We start from the raw sequence: 13,879 nt of genomic DNA, 5'->3' as shown, positions 1-13,879 counted from the left end.
CTTATCGAAGTAGTTTGCATGCTAGAGACACTTGTATTTCACTAAGTCTTATAGGTTGCTAGAGTGCTAGATCATGATCATGGTTTGTTTGTTTGTCGAGGTTTAATCGCTTGTTTATATTTAGAATTTTGGATATTTTCGTAATAATAAAAGACATGGATATTTAGAAATTGGAAAAAATTGGATTTCATTGCTAGTTGTGTGGCTAGGTGTCAAATGGCTAGTAGCCGGCTCATATTTTATATGAGTAGTCTAGGGTTAAGCGAGATGGAGCGAAACGCACTCGTTCAGAAATTTGAAAAAAGCAAAGAAAAAAATAGAAAAAAAGAAAGAAAAAAAAAGAATAAGTGTTATGTATAATTGATCACGAGAGGGCTCTTTAGTACTCGAGTTATTAAGTTCTTAGGGGACTTTGTGCCTAGTGACCTAAGACTTTTATAGTCTGGGATCCTCTAACCTAACGCTCGCTACATGGATACTATTGTATAAGTCTTTTGTGGACCTCACTCATTGCACGATCAAATAAGCATACGTGTGTTGTTTTGTTGTGAATAAAAGCGTGAATTCATGTTAAACTTGAAGGGTTTCGAGCACATAAACGCAACGGAAACAGTAATTAAAAATGTAAAATATCATAATTTTCGAAACCCACCGCAGGATTCATGCGAAAAATATATATTAATTCATAGATTTGATTGTTTACCTTAAGAAACTTTACCAATTGGTTGACTAATGGAGATCTAAAGCTTGTTCAATCACCACACATCCCGCTCTCGCGATCTACGCTCTATCGGTATCCACACGAATGCTTGAACTCAAGGATTGGATGTGTACTAGCACAAACTCATTTTTTCGTGCTCTCTCCATCTTCTCTCTTGGTGGCTAGGGTTTTAGTAAAAGTCTTTCTTACAAAATCAGTCACACAAGAGATATTATATAGAGAGTATAATAAGAATTATAACTCTTAACTAATTAGGATTTATTATTAATTCAAAATTCGTATTTGTATAATAATTAAGTCACACTTAATTATTTAACAAATGAATTTCATAATTAATATTAGTAAATTCGAATATCAATATTTATCTAATTAACTAAGTCAAACTTAATTAATATTATAAATATTTCAAATTACTTTAATTTAATTTAAATCCAATTTTAATTAAATAACCTTTCAAGCATTCTTGGTGTATGACCCTATAGGTTATTATTACGTTTACAACGAATTTTAAATCTAATTTAAAATCGTAAACAATGAGCGACATCTAGTAATACATCATTGCTACCCAAGTAATAATAATTGAATGGGCGATCGATTAAACCTTTCGTGAATAATATACAATGTAATATAATCCCTTTAACCACATATTATAGATTAAACTAGAGGCATGTAATGTGTCATCCTTATCAATGTTTAATCCAGGTTTTCTTGATCAATGAGTAGACTATCATATCAAATCAACATTTAAGCGTGGCTATAACGACTCATGTATGTTTGAATTATAAAAATATGTAATTGTGGAAGTGTTAAATAAATAAAGTATGTGTATAGTTTTTGTTAGCTCGATGTTGTCTTATTTTTATTTATGTATGATTTATGGTGTACAGGGTGGTTCATGTAGTTAATTATTGAGTATATTGAATTGTTGTCACTTTTAAAAGTGGATTTAACGCAAATTTATTTGTATAAATATTTGAAGTGTCTCTAAAATTGTTTTTATGATTTTATAAATACATTAATTATTTTTAGGATTTTATAAAAATTGAGAAATCAATATTTCATTAATTCTATATTTATAAATGATTTTATGAGTATGTTTAATGGTAAAATCCATGTTTAATTATGGAAATCTTCAAAAATCAAGAAACTTATATTTTGTTAAGTTCGTATTATTTTGAGAATTTTAAAATTATTTTGGAAATTTTCGAAGTTAGTTTCACCCGCGCGTCGATTCGTTTAATTGATAAAAGCGGGTACAATTTGCGTTTTAGAAATTGTTTAAAAATTTCAAAATTTACGTTTTTATAAATTTCGGGATATTTCTAACATTTTAAGACTGTTTCCGTGATTTTCTGAATTTATTTTAAGTGCATCTCAGTTCGTTAATTGTAAATGCGGGTATAAGTTGCATTTCAAAATTTATTTAAAAATTACGAAATTTACATTTTTATTAACATTGGGATATATCTATCATTTTAAAATTAATTTGAAATTGTTTTGGGTACTATTAATTCACACTTTATTTCGTTATATCAAATAAATCGTTACGAAAATGGGGATATACAGAGAAGCACTGTACGTGTCGTGTAACTAATCAACCAAACGGGACACGTATTCGTTTTATTTGGTCCAGTTGATATGTGTGCAAATCAGAGAATTACAACTTCATTTTTTTCTATAAAACATCTCAATCTCTCTCCTCTCCTTCATCTCGCTCGATCTCTCCCTGTCTCTCGACCCCTTTGTTTCTTCCTTTAATCTGTAGCATATCTCTGTTTAACTAATTCCCTGAACTTTCTTCCTTTTTTTTTGTTTACTCGGCTAATTCCGGTGAGTTTCAGTCGGTTGTTTCCGGCGATTCCTTCGAATTTTCCCTGCCCTGTTCTTCTTTGCTCGATTGTGTTCATATATGTGTGTATCATGTATGTGTATGGGCGTCTTGTGTGTATGTTGGTGTGTGCTGGTAGGGCTGTGTGTATGAGTGTATGTGTGGTGGGCGTGTGTTAGTGTGTGTTGTGATTGTGCGGCGGTGGCCATGTTTGGCCGCATTGCGCCGTGGTTCCGCTTCTGTCTTCTCTAGTTGTTTTGCAAGGCTGAACTTTCGACCCTGTTATTTTGGGCCTGACAGTATTGGGCCTCTTGTGCAGTTGGGTTGGATGTTATATATTTTGATTTAATTTCCTTTTAACTGTAGGAATTATTTGAGTCAATATTCGTGATGTTATCGATGTCATGCGGGAATTTAATTGAATTAATCGGCGAAGTTTCGTGTTGGAAACCCGGGGAATTAATTGGGTACCCGCGGAATTTTGCCGCCGTCCGCGATGACTTTCACGAGCGGACGGTGGACAGTGATGAATCATTTCTGAGTCCTACAAATAAAAAAAATTTAAATATGCGAATAATAATGATTAATAACTAAATTGTATCGGTGATTGGAATTTACGAGTTGTGATTGGTTGTCGTGTTTTAAATTGGATTGTTGTTATTGAATTGACGTGGATTGATGTTTTGACGGGTAGTCCGATAAACGAAGGCGACGCTGTTCGATTTCTGGAAAACTGAATTACGTAAATACGGGAATATATCCGATGAATATTGGGCCGTCGAGGGACTATATATATATATGTGTGTGTGTTTTATACGAAACTTGGTTGTACGATGCGATGAAATATTCAGCCAAATCGATAACCCTAATTTCGTAAAATAAACAGTATATGTATTTTTTGAAAACGAACACCGAACCTATTTTCGAGATTGTGAACCCTACTTGTTGCCTGTGTTATTATAATATACATAATTACGAGTTGAGTTTGAATATCGTTGGGTAAAATTGGTATCGAGGATATGTCAAGCATACCTAGATGTCTAACGTGGGGTATTTCAACCCTGTAGGTCATAGTCGGGAACCTGAAAGTGGACGATGGACTAAAGATAACCTAGTGGTCAGTCAACGAGCTCAGTAGAGTTTCAACAGAAAAACCTGAGTGTTGAAGTCGAATCCAATGGGATCTAGTAGTGGGACGTTAAAGCCTGAGCGACAGAGTCGGTTCAGAGTTGATCAGTAATAGTAATAAAGCCCTGTAAGGCAAGTACTTCCGAACGTTTCTTCAAGATATATCGCAATTATTTTCGAACTGTTTCATAACATGTCACTCTTAATCAAAATAACTCTTCTATATATTGCAAGTGCTTTAAACTATTTACCCTTGAACCCTATTTTTTCTTGATCTTGAGCCGTAAGCCTTGTTCTTCATAAACCATCCTTTGTTGATCCTCAGATACCAAATCACACAAATATGATACCACTCCCCAAATGTATAACTACCAAACACCATACACTGGAGCAAAAATTGTTTGAAAACACAGAAACTTTTATACTCCAACCATTCTTTATAACATCAAAGAATTATACCTTGAAAATCAGTATTCGTCCAATACCTGATCATTTTACAAACTGAAAACCGTTTCTTATACATACCTTGATATACCCTTGAGATATCCATGAGTTTCTTAACGTTTTTATTCAAGTGTTTAACCATCATTGATTATGATCTTGTTTATCGAATTATATTGTTTATCATATTGAACTGCTTTGGAATTGGATAGTTTTTTTTATATGAGGACGAGATTCATGGTCAGACCATATCTATGGTCAATTAGGCCAATGTGTGCCTTGGATCCAGTAGTTAGAGCAGTGGTGTGTGCTTTGCTCAGGGTTAGTGCGTGATTGATCAGCAGCCTAACCTTGGTTTTAACACTTAAAATGAATATCCAATTCTAATGATTGTCTAGCAATAAACTTGATTCCTCTGAATCATCTTGTTTAATCATTGATTAACCCCAATTATTATCATTGTGACTTGCTGAGCTACTTAGCTCACTCTTGCGAATCTTTTTATATATTCTACATTTAAGAAGGATACGGTAGATAGCGAGGTTTTCCAGTTCAATGTACAAGCTAGGATTCCAGATTGAGTTGGATTGAGCTAGCTGGAGTTTGTTGCGGTAGTGAGATAGTAAGATTGTAAGAATAATTATATTATCAGTTGTAAGCTAAATTAGTTGGGATTTGGTATGTTGGAATAAAAGTTGAGGTTGTGGCTTATTTTCATACTTTAACCTGTTGCGATCTGTGGTTATGTAAAGCAGGGTTATTGCAAATACTATTTCTTATTCAGATTTATATATTGTGTATGTGTTGTGGACCCCAAACTTCTGACCCGGGTTTGGAGGGCGCCACAGGTTGGTATCAGAGCTATAGGTTATAAGTCATTGAAACAAGCCTTGATTCTCGGGATTGGGTAAAGGGTTAGGATTAAGAATAGGAAATAGAAAGATAAGACGTGGTGAGGTTGAGTGCGACTGTTCGTGTTGCGATTTGGGATTCTTAGCTTGCGACGTGATTTCCAGACAACGGCAATGGCAGATCCTGATTTCCCTGTATTATCTGATCGTTTGGAGCTTTCCGTTCGAGGATCGTCATCTTCTCTCAGATTTTATTTGCACCTTGTTCTTCCATCAGAATTAATGGTACTACCTTTTGTTATGACAGTTGCACCTCTTCAAATTATTCTATGTTATTCTACCACCTCTTGATATGAGACTACTTATTTAAAAAACCTCTATCTGCTTATTCTTTTTCTACTGGACATCCAGCTGTGAATGTATCTTTTTGGGTTACTCTACACCATGTTCTACGCCCTCAGTTTAAAACCTATCTTATGGAGCAACAGTATTTTAGAAGGATGGATTCGATAGCTACAGTAAATGGTTAATGCATCAGATATTAATAAAGGTGAGAAAAAGTTTAGAAAGAAGATTCAAGTGTTTCAGAGGGTAGCTGTTATCAGGTTAAAAGAAGCCATTAGTAATTAGGTCACCCATGACTAGCTTGTGGAATGGATTAGATAAGTATTGAAAAGAGAGTTAGAGGAGATTATGGTTCTAGAGCTTTCTTGAAGATAATTAATGGTGTTATAACAATGTGATATATTTATTACAACAAGGTGATGTGACATGAGCCGATTTGTTGACTATTGGATAACATGTTCTACTTAACTACTGCAACAATAATGTCAGGAGTATTACCAGTATGGAAGCTTTGATGAAAAGCTACGAATAAGATAACATGCAACGACAATTGAAGCTTTCGTCAATTAATGAAGGTAAATGGACACAAAAAAGGAGAAAAGGTAGATTGAAGTGAACAGACTTTTATGTAATTGTTTCTTTAATTTGGTACCTTGTTATAGGAAAAGAAAGACAACAACCAACTCATATAGAAAGGACAACCAGATTTGTGATTTTTAAAATTTTTAAACCAGTTTTCGAAAAAAAAATTCCTTACAAAAATTTCTAAAAGCCTTTTTGAATAAAATAAGTTTTAAACATTGGTTGTCAAGTTACTACTTGAGTTTTTGTTTGTTAAAAGACCCGGATTACCTGGAAGGATGTTTGTTATAGACTTAGTATTGTTAATTCAGAGAACAAAGTAGCCCGTGATTATGAAGAAGTTGATATATGATACAATTGGGATATGATCGAACAAGTTCGAAAGATGAATACAAGTGAAATGTGGATGGTGACCAATGGTATCATTCTTGTCCTCCATACTACAGCATATATTCCTTTTTAATTCCTAAAAATGAATGAACTTTTTTCCCTAATAAACTCCTTATGATGATATCAAAAAGGAGGGTATTGCATTCCTTTCAAATTTAATTGTTTCCCTCAAGTTTTGCTTTCTAATTGGGACAAACAGTGTTATGGTAAGACACTTTATCAGAATGACGAAGAGTCGGGTGGGACGCCACCTAATCATGTGATGTATGCCATATGGTATGAAAGACTGGCCATCTTAAGTACCAATGTGATTGTCTCATTCATATTCAAACCCTTATTTATTCTTTCTTTTCAACTTTAAATTTGTTGAATTGTGAATCCTTCTAGTTGATTCGTTGTACTGTCGCTCTTTGTAAGAGTTTTTCAAACAAAAATCAACATTTTACGAACCAAGCGGGCAAACTTCCATCTATCTCTCTCTCACATGGAAGGAAAACAAGGGCATATGGCGAGAATTGCAAATCACTAACCCAGTCAGGGATGCACTAAGAATCAAGAGAATCTACTCCAATAAGGAATACGTCTCCGAGAACGAGAAATTGCAATTTTCCCTGTGAAATATGTTATTCAAAATACGGATGTGGTGATGTGAATGATTATTGTGGATACCTTATGCGTTAAAGTATTGAAAGAGGTGGGAGCAACTTGATTGTTTAGCTCCCAAGGTTTTGTTGATAAGATAAATTACCCTGTTGAATTGATAAGATTGTGATTAAAGGACTAGCAAGTCAAGAACGTGTAGTTGTTAAATAAGTGAGTACCAATAGTGGAATTGAGATTTCTGGCAATAAGTTGTGAAGAATTGATATCGTAGAAGATAAGAGGATTTGACATTACTCTAAGGAATGAATTAACTATTAAAGTGTGATGTCTAGATAGACCGTCGTGATAAAAAGATAATTCTAAGGACACCAAATGAGAAGGTGATGAGGTTCAAAAGATAAAAGAAGGTAAAGAAATTGTCAATGATGATTACGGTGATTAAGATATGAGCATTATGGTGATTATGGGATACATAAAAGTCAGAAGCAAACAGAATTTGAAGATTTTATAGCAATTAAGGAGTTTCAAGATATGTTTTTAGATGAGTTATCAACATTTCCTCCCGATAGAAAAATGAAGCTCGTGATTGACCTAGCACCTGAGACGAAGCTAGTGACAAAGGCCTTACACAAATGGCACTAGTTAAAATAAGGAAGTTAGCAAAGCTGATGTAAGAGATGTTAGAAGAAGAAGCGATTAAACCCAGTGTATCCCCTAAGGTGCACCGATATTAATTATTAATAAGAAAGATGGAGGTATGAGATTATGCGTCGACTAGTGAAAGCTCAACAAGTTTACTATCAAGAGCAAGTATCTGTTACCTTGACCCAATGATTTGTTTGATCAAACAAAGGAAGCAAAGTACTTTTATAAGACTGATTTAAGACTTGGTATTTCACCAATTGAAGATTAAACCTAAGGATATATCAAAGATAATTTTCAGAACTAAGTACTGTTCTTGTATTGTCATTTATATTAACCCGTATACCAGTAATATTTGAACTTGATGGACAGAATCTTTAAGGAATATCTGGATAAGCTGTAGTGTAACACTTGAAGTCAACGGAGGACCATGCAAAGCATTTAATGATAACTGGGAAGTTGCAGAATAAAGAAGTTGTATGAATTATAGTTCTTAGCATAAATAGTCGATGTGGAGAAGATCAAAAGAGATTTAGCATAAATTAAAGTTACTATGAATGAAAGGAGACCAGAAACACCAACAAAAGTAAGAAGTTTTATCACGGGCCATTTACTATCGAAATTTTTTACAAGATTTCCTGAAAGTTGCAACATCTTGGACGAGGCTAACCAGGAAAAGTAAGAAGTTATATGAAGTAGAGAAGGGTGAAGAAAGTTTTATGGAGTTAAATGAAAGAATGGTTACAACACCTGCTTTATCATTTTGAAAGTATTAAGGAGATTTGGTAGTTTATAGTGATACTTCTCATAAGGGAGTAGGATGTGTGTTGATGCATCACAATAAAGTTATTGTATATGCACCCAGACAACTGAAACCTTATAAGCAGAAGTATCCCACTCGTAATTTAGGACTAATAGTAATAATATTCGCTTTAAAAGATTGAGAAACATGATAAGTATGGAGAAAGGTGTAAGATCTATACGGACCATAAGAGGTTGAAGTATGTATTCATGAGGAAAAGCAAATATAGAGGCAAGCAATAAGCAAAAAGGAGAAAACAAATATATAAACTGTACCAGAAGAATTTTCTATGGAATTTTAGAAGTTGGAATTGGAAGTCAGAGTCTATAATCCAAAAAGGAGCAAGGATGGATAGTATGATCTTTCAGCCGAAGTTATTAAGGGAAAGATAAGAAGATGTCAAGAGAAGATAATGGATCACGATGTTAGCAGTTGGTAAGAGACAATTTATGCATCCAGGATAACGATCACGATATTCCTAGGTTTTCTTCCAGCACTTGGATGCTACAAATAGAAAGAATTAAGAAATGAGATCCTACAGGGAGTGCACAATATAAAGTATTTGATTTATTGAAGAAATGCCAAGATATACGGAAATCTAAAGAAAAATAGTGATAACCAGATATAAGAAGGAAATTTTAAGACAGATTAGGAAATGTTGAATATGTCAAAGAATTAAGGCGAAGTATTGGAGGCCTAGTGGATAAGGCAGACCCAGAAAGTGATTTTTACAAGAAGTGAATCGTGAACTGTACCAGTGATGTTAAAAAAAAGGAATAACCTTAGGAATGTATGTACTGATTTCGGGAGTTTAACAAAACAACGAATAAGGAGAATTGAGACCCTATAAAGAATTGATTACTTACGAGACCTAATTCAAGAAGTATGTTATATCTCGGGGATTAACTTAAGATCCGACCTGAGAACATATCGGAGATTACGATTAAAGTGAGTTAAGAGCATTGCAAGCTTTGGTGATATTATGTGAAATAACAAGTGTATCAGGTGACTATAAGGAATTAAGGATCATGGTGTATAAGGATTACCTAGATAAGCAAACTATATTTATTGATAACATCCTCACCTACTCAAAGAATAAGAAAGTCCGCGTGGAATGCCCAAGAATTTTTCTCCAAGGATCAGAAGGAAAGCAACTATGCGTTAAGTCTTCAAGAATGAAATTTTGACTAAGGTTAACAAAAGATTCTGAATTAATCCATTAACCACTACCCAAGCAATGCCGTATGATAACAGATGCCCTATACCGACAAAAAGGATTGGATGTAATTAAGACCACCGAGGAGTTAATAAACGAATTGGAAAAAGTGGAATCTGTAGTTCAAATACTTAAAGGTGATAATACATGAATATATGAGATTACTTTTTAGCCTTAACTGATGGAAAAGAGTAAGAGATGTTTAAATGTTTGGAAACCAAGTTGAAAACGAGCACTGCCTATCATCCTTAAACGGAGAGTCAAAGTATGGAAGTGATTAAGAAAATGTAAGATATGTTGAGAGGTTGAGTTTTAAGGAAACACTGGAATGATCATTTATAATCGATGCCAGCTTTGGAATGCCACTTTACCAAGATTCATGTGAACGCAAGTGTAGTCCCCATTTTTATTGAGATAAAGTGGGAGAAAGAAAATTGTCAAATTCTAAGTTAATTCAGCACACCAAGAGTGTAGTAATATTGATTAAAGCAGCTCGGAGTAGACAAAGAAAGAAGGCGAAATTGTATCGAGAAAAAATATGAGTATAGAAATAGGACCAGTAGTGCTAGTACAAGTTTCATCTAGGAAGAGATTGGATAAGTCTAAGTAGAAGGGACAGGTTAAGTCCTAAAATTAGTGAACCATTCTCGAAGTATTGATAAATATAGATAAAGTTGTTCATGAGTTGATGTTACCGTCATAACAGTGTGTACATATAATGTGTTTGGCCTATCAAAGTTAAAGCGATAAGTATTTGATTCAAATTAAGTGATTGATCAGGAGCCAATGGAGCTCTTGTCCAAGTTTGTTCTGCATATAGCGATCGATCCAAATTTTTGATCGTTAAAGGTGAGTCCTTGGAAATGAGTGTTTATCTATAGTGAATACGTTTGAAATCCACGAGTAGAAGAGTCTACTTAGAAATTAGAGTCAGATATGCTTGACAAATATCCTCACTTGTTTAGCTAGACCAGATTTTGAGGACATAATCTTTTTAAGGGGGGAAGGATATAACGACTCGTGTATTTTTGAATTATTTAAATATGTAATTATGGAAGTGTTAAATAAATAAAGTATGTGTATAGTTTTTGTTAGCTCGATGTTGTCTTATTATTATTTATGTGTGATTTATGGTGTACAGGGTGGTTCGTGTAGTTAGTTATTGAGTATATTGAATTGTTGGCACTTTTAAAAGTGGATTTAACACAAATTTATTTGTATAAATATTTGAAGTGTCTCTAAAATTGTTTTTATAATTTTATAATTACATTAATTATTTTTAGGATTTTATAAAAATTGAGAAATCAATATTTCATTAATTCTTTATTTATAAATGATTTTCTGAGTATGTTTAATGGTAAAATCCATGTTTAATTATGGAAATCTTCAAAAATCATGAAACTTATATTTTGTTAAGTTCGTATTATTTTGAAAATTTTAAAATTATTTTGGGAATTTTTGAAGTTAGTTTCACCCGCGCGTCGATTCGTTTAATTGATAAAAGTGGGTACAAGTTGCGTTTTAGAAATTGTTTAAAAATTTCTAAATTTACGTTTTTATAAATTTCGGGATATTTCTAACATTTTAAGACTGTTTCCGTGATTTTTTGAATTTATTTTAAGTGCATCTCGGTTCGTTAACTGTAAATGCGGGTATAAGTTGCATTTCAAAATTTATTTAAAAATTACGAAATTTACATTTTTATTAACTTTGGGATAATTCTATCATTTTTAAATTAATTTGCAATTGTTTTGGGTAATATTAATTCACATTTTATCTCTTCCTGTCTCTCGACCCCATTGTTTCTTTCTTTAATCTCTAGCATATCTCTATTTAACTAATTCCCTGAACTTTCTTCATTTCTTTTTGTTTCCTCGGCAAATTCCGGTGAGTTTCAGCCGGTTATTTCCGGCGATTCCTTCAACTTTTCCCCTGCCCTGTTCTTCTTGCTCGATTATGTTCATATATGTGTGTATCGTGTATGTGTACGGGCGTCTTGTGTGTGTGTTGGTGTGTGCTGGTGGGGCTGTGTGTGTGAGTGTATGCGTGGTGTGCGTGTGTTAGTGTGTGTTGTGATTGTGCGGCGGTGGCCCTGTTTTGCCGCGTTGCGCCGTGGTTCTGCTTCTGTCTTCTCCTGTTGTTTTGCAAGGCTGAACTTTCGGCCCTGTTATTTTGGGCCTGATAGTATTGGGCCTCTTGTGCAGTTGGGTTGGATGTTATATATTTTGATTTAATTTCCTTTTAATTGCAGAAATTATTTAAGTCAATATTAGTGATGTTATCGATGTCATGCGGGAATTTAATTGAATTAATCGGCGAAGTTTCGTGTTGGAAACCCGGGGAATTAATTGGGTACCCGCGGAATTTTGCCGCCGTCCGCGATGACTTTTACGAGCGGACGGTGGACGGTGATGAATCATTTCTGAGTCCTACAAATAAAAAAAAATATAAACATGCGAATAATAATGATTAATAACTAAATTGTATCGGTGATTGGAATTTGCGAGTTGTGATTGGTTGTCGTGTTTTAAATTGGATTGTTGTTATTGAATTGATGTCGATTGATGTTTCGACGGGTAGGCCGATAAACAAAGGAGATGCTGCCTGATTTCCGGGAAACTGAATTACGTAAATACGGGAACATATCCGATGAATATCGGGACGTCGAGGGACTATATATATATATGTGTGTGTGTGTGTGTGTTTTATACGATGTGATGAAATATTCTGCCAAATCGATAACCCTAATTTCGTAAAATAAAGAGTATATGTATTTTCCGAAAACGAACACCGAAATGGTTTTTGAGATTGTGAACCCTACTTGTTGCTGTATTATTATAATATACATAATTACGAGTCGGGTTTGAATATCATTGGGTAAAATTGGTATCGAGGATATGTCAAGCATACCTAGATGTCTAACGTGGGGTATTTCGACCCTGTAGGTCATAGTCGGGAACCTGAAAGTGGATGATGGACTAAAGATAACCTAGTGGTCAGTCGGCGAGCTCAGTAGAGTTTCAACAGAAAAACCGGAGTGTCGAAGTCGAATCCAATGGGATCTAGTAGTGGGACGTTAAAGCTTGAGCGACAGAGTCGGCTCAGAGTTGATTAGTAATAGTAATAAAGCCCTGTAACGCAAGTACTTCCGAACTTTTCTTCAAGATATATCGTAATTATTTTTGAACTGTTTCATAACATGTCGCTCTTATTCAAAATAACTCGTGTTTATATTGCAAGTGCTTTAAACTATTTACCCTTGAACCCTAATTTTTCTTGATCTTTAGCCGTAAGCCTTGTTCTTTGTAAACCATCCTTTGTTGATCCTCAGATACCAAATCACACAAATATGATACCACTCCCCAAATTTATAACTACCAAACACCAAACACTGGAGTAAAAATTGTTTGAAAACACAGAAACTTTTATACTCCAACCATTCTTTATAACATCAAAGAACTATACCTTGAAAAATCAGTATTCGTCCAATACCTGATCATTTTACAAACTGAAAACCGTTTCTTATACATACCTTGATATACCCTTGAGATATCCAGGGGTTTCTTAACATTTTTATTCAAGTATTTAACCATCATTGATTATGATCTTTTTATCGAATTATATTGTTTATCATATTGAACTGCTTTAGAATTAGATAGTTTTTTTATATGAGGACCAGATTCGTGGTCAGACCATATCTATGGTCAATTAGGCCAATGTGTGCCATGGATCTAGTAGTTAGAGCAGTGCTGTGTGCTTTGCTCGGGGTTAGTGCGTGACTGATCAGCAGCCTAACCTTGGTTTTAAAACTTAAAATGAATATCCAATTCTAATGATTGTCTAGCAATAAACTTGATTCCTCTGAATCATCTTGTTTAATCATTGATTATCCCCAATTATTGTCATTGTGACTTGCCGAGCTAGTTAGCTCACTCTTGCGAATCTTTTTATGTATTCTACAGTTAAGAAGGATACGGTTGATAGCGAGGTTTCCCAGTTCAATGTACAAGCTAGGATTCCAGATTGAGTTGGATTGAGCTAGCTGGAGTTTGTTGGGGTAATGAGATAGTAAGATTGTAAGAATAATTATATTATCAGTTGTAAGCTAAATTAGTTGGGATTTGGCACGTTGTAATAAAAGTTAAGGTTGTGGCTTGTTTTCAGACTTTAACCTTTTGCGATCCGTGGTTATGTAAAGTAGGGTTATTGTAAATACTATTTCTTATTCAGATTTATATATTGTGTATGTGTTGTGGACCCCAAACTTCTGACCCGGGTTTGGAGGGTGCCACAGCGGCCACGTATTTCATAGTCTAGCTCACACAAGAGG

This window comes from Apium graveolens, chromosome 8 (genome assembly GCF_009905375.1).
Source record: "Apium graveolens cultivar Ventura chromosome 8, ASM990537v1, whole genome shotgun sequence".
Taxonomy (NCBI): domain Eukaryota; kingdom Viridiplantae; phylum Streptophyta; class Magnoliopsida; order Apiales; family Apiaceae; genus Apium; species Apium graveolens.
This window is presented reverse-complemented; position numbering follows the sequence as displayed.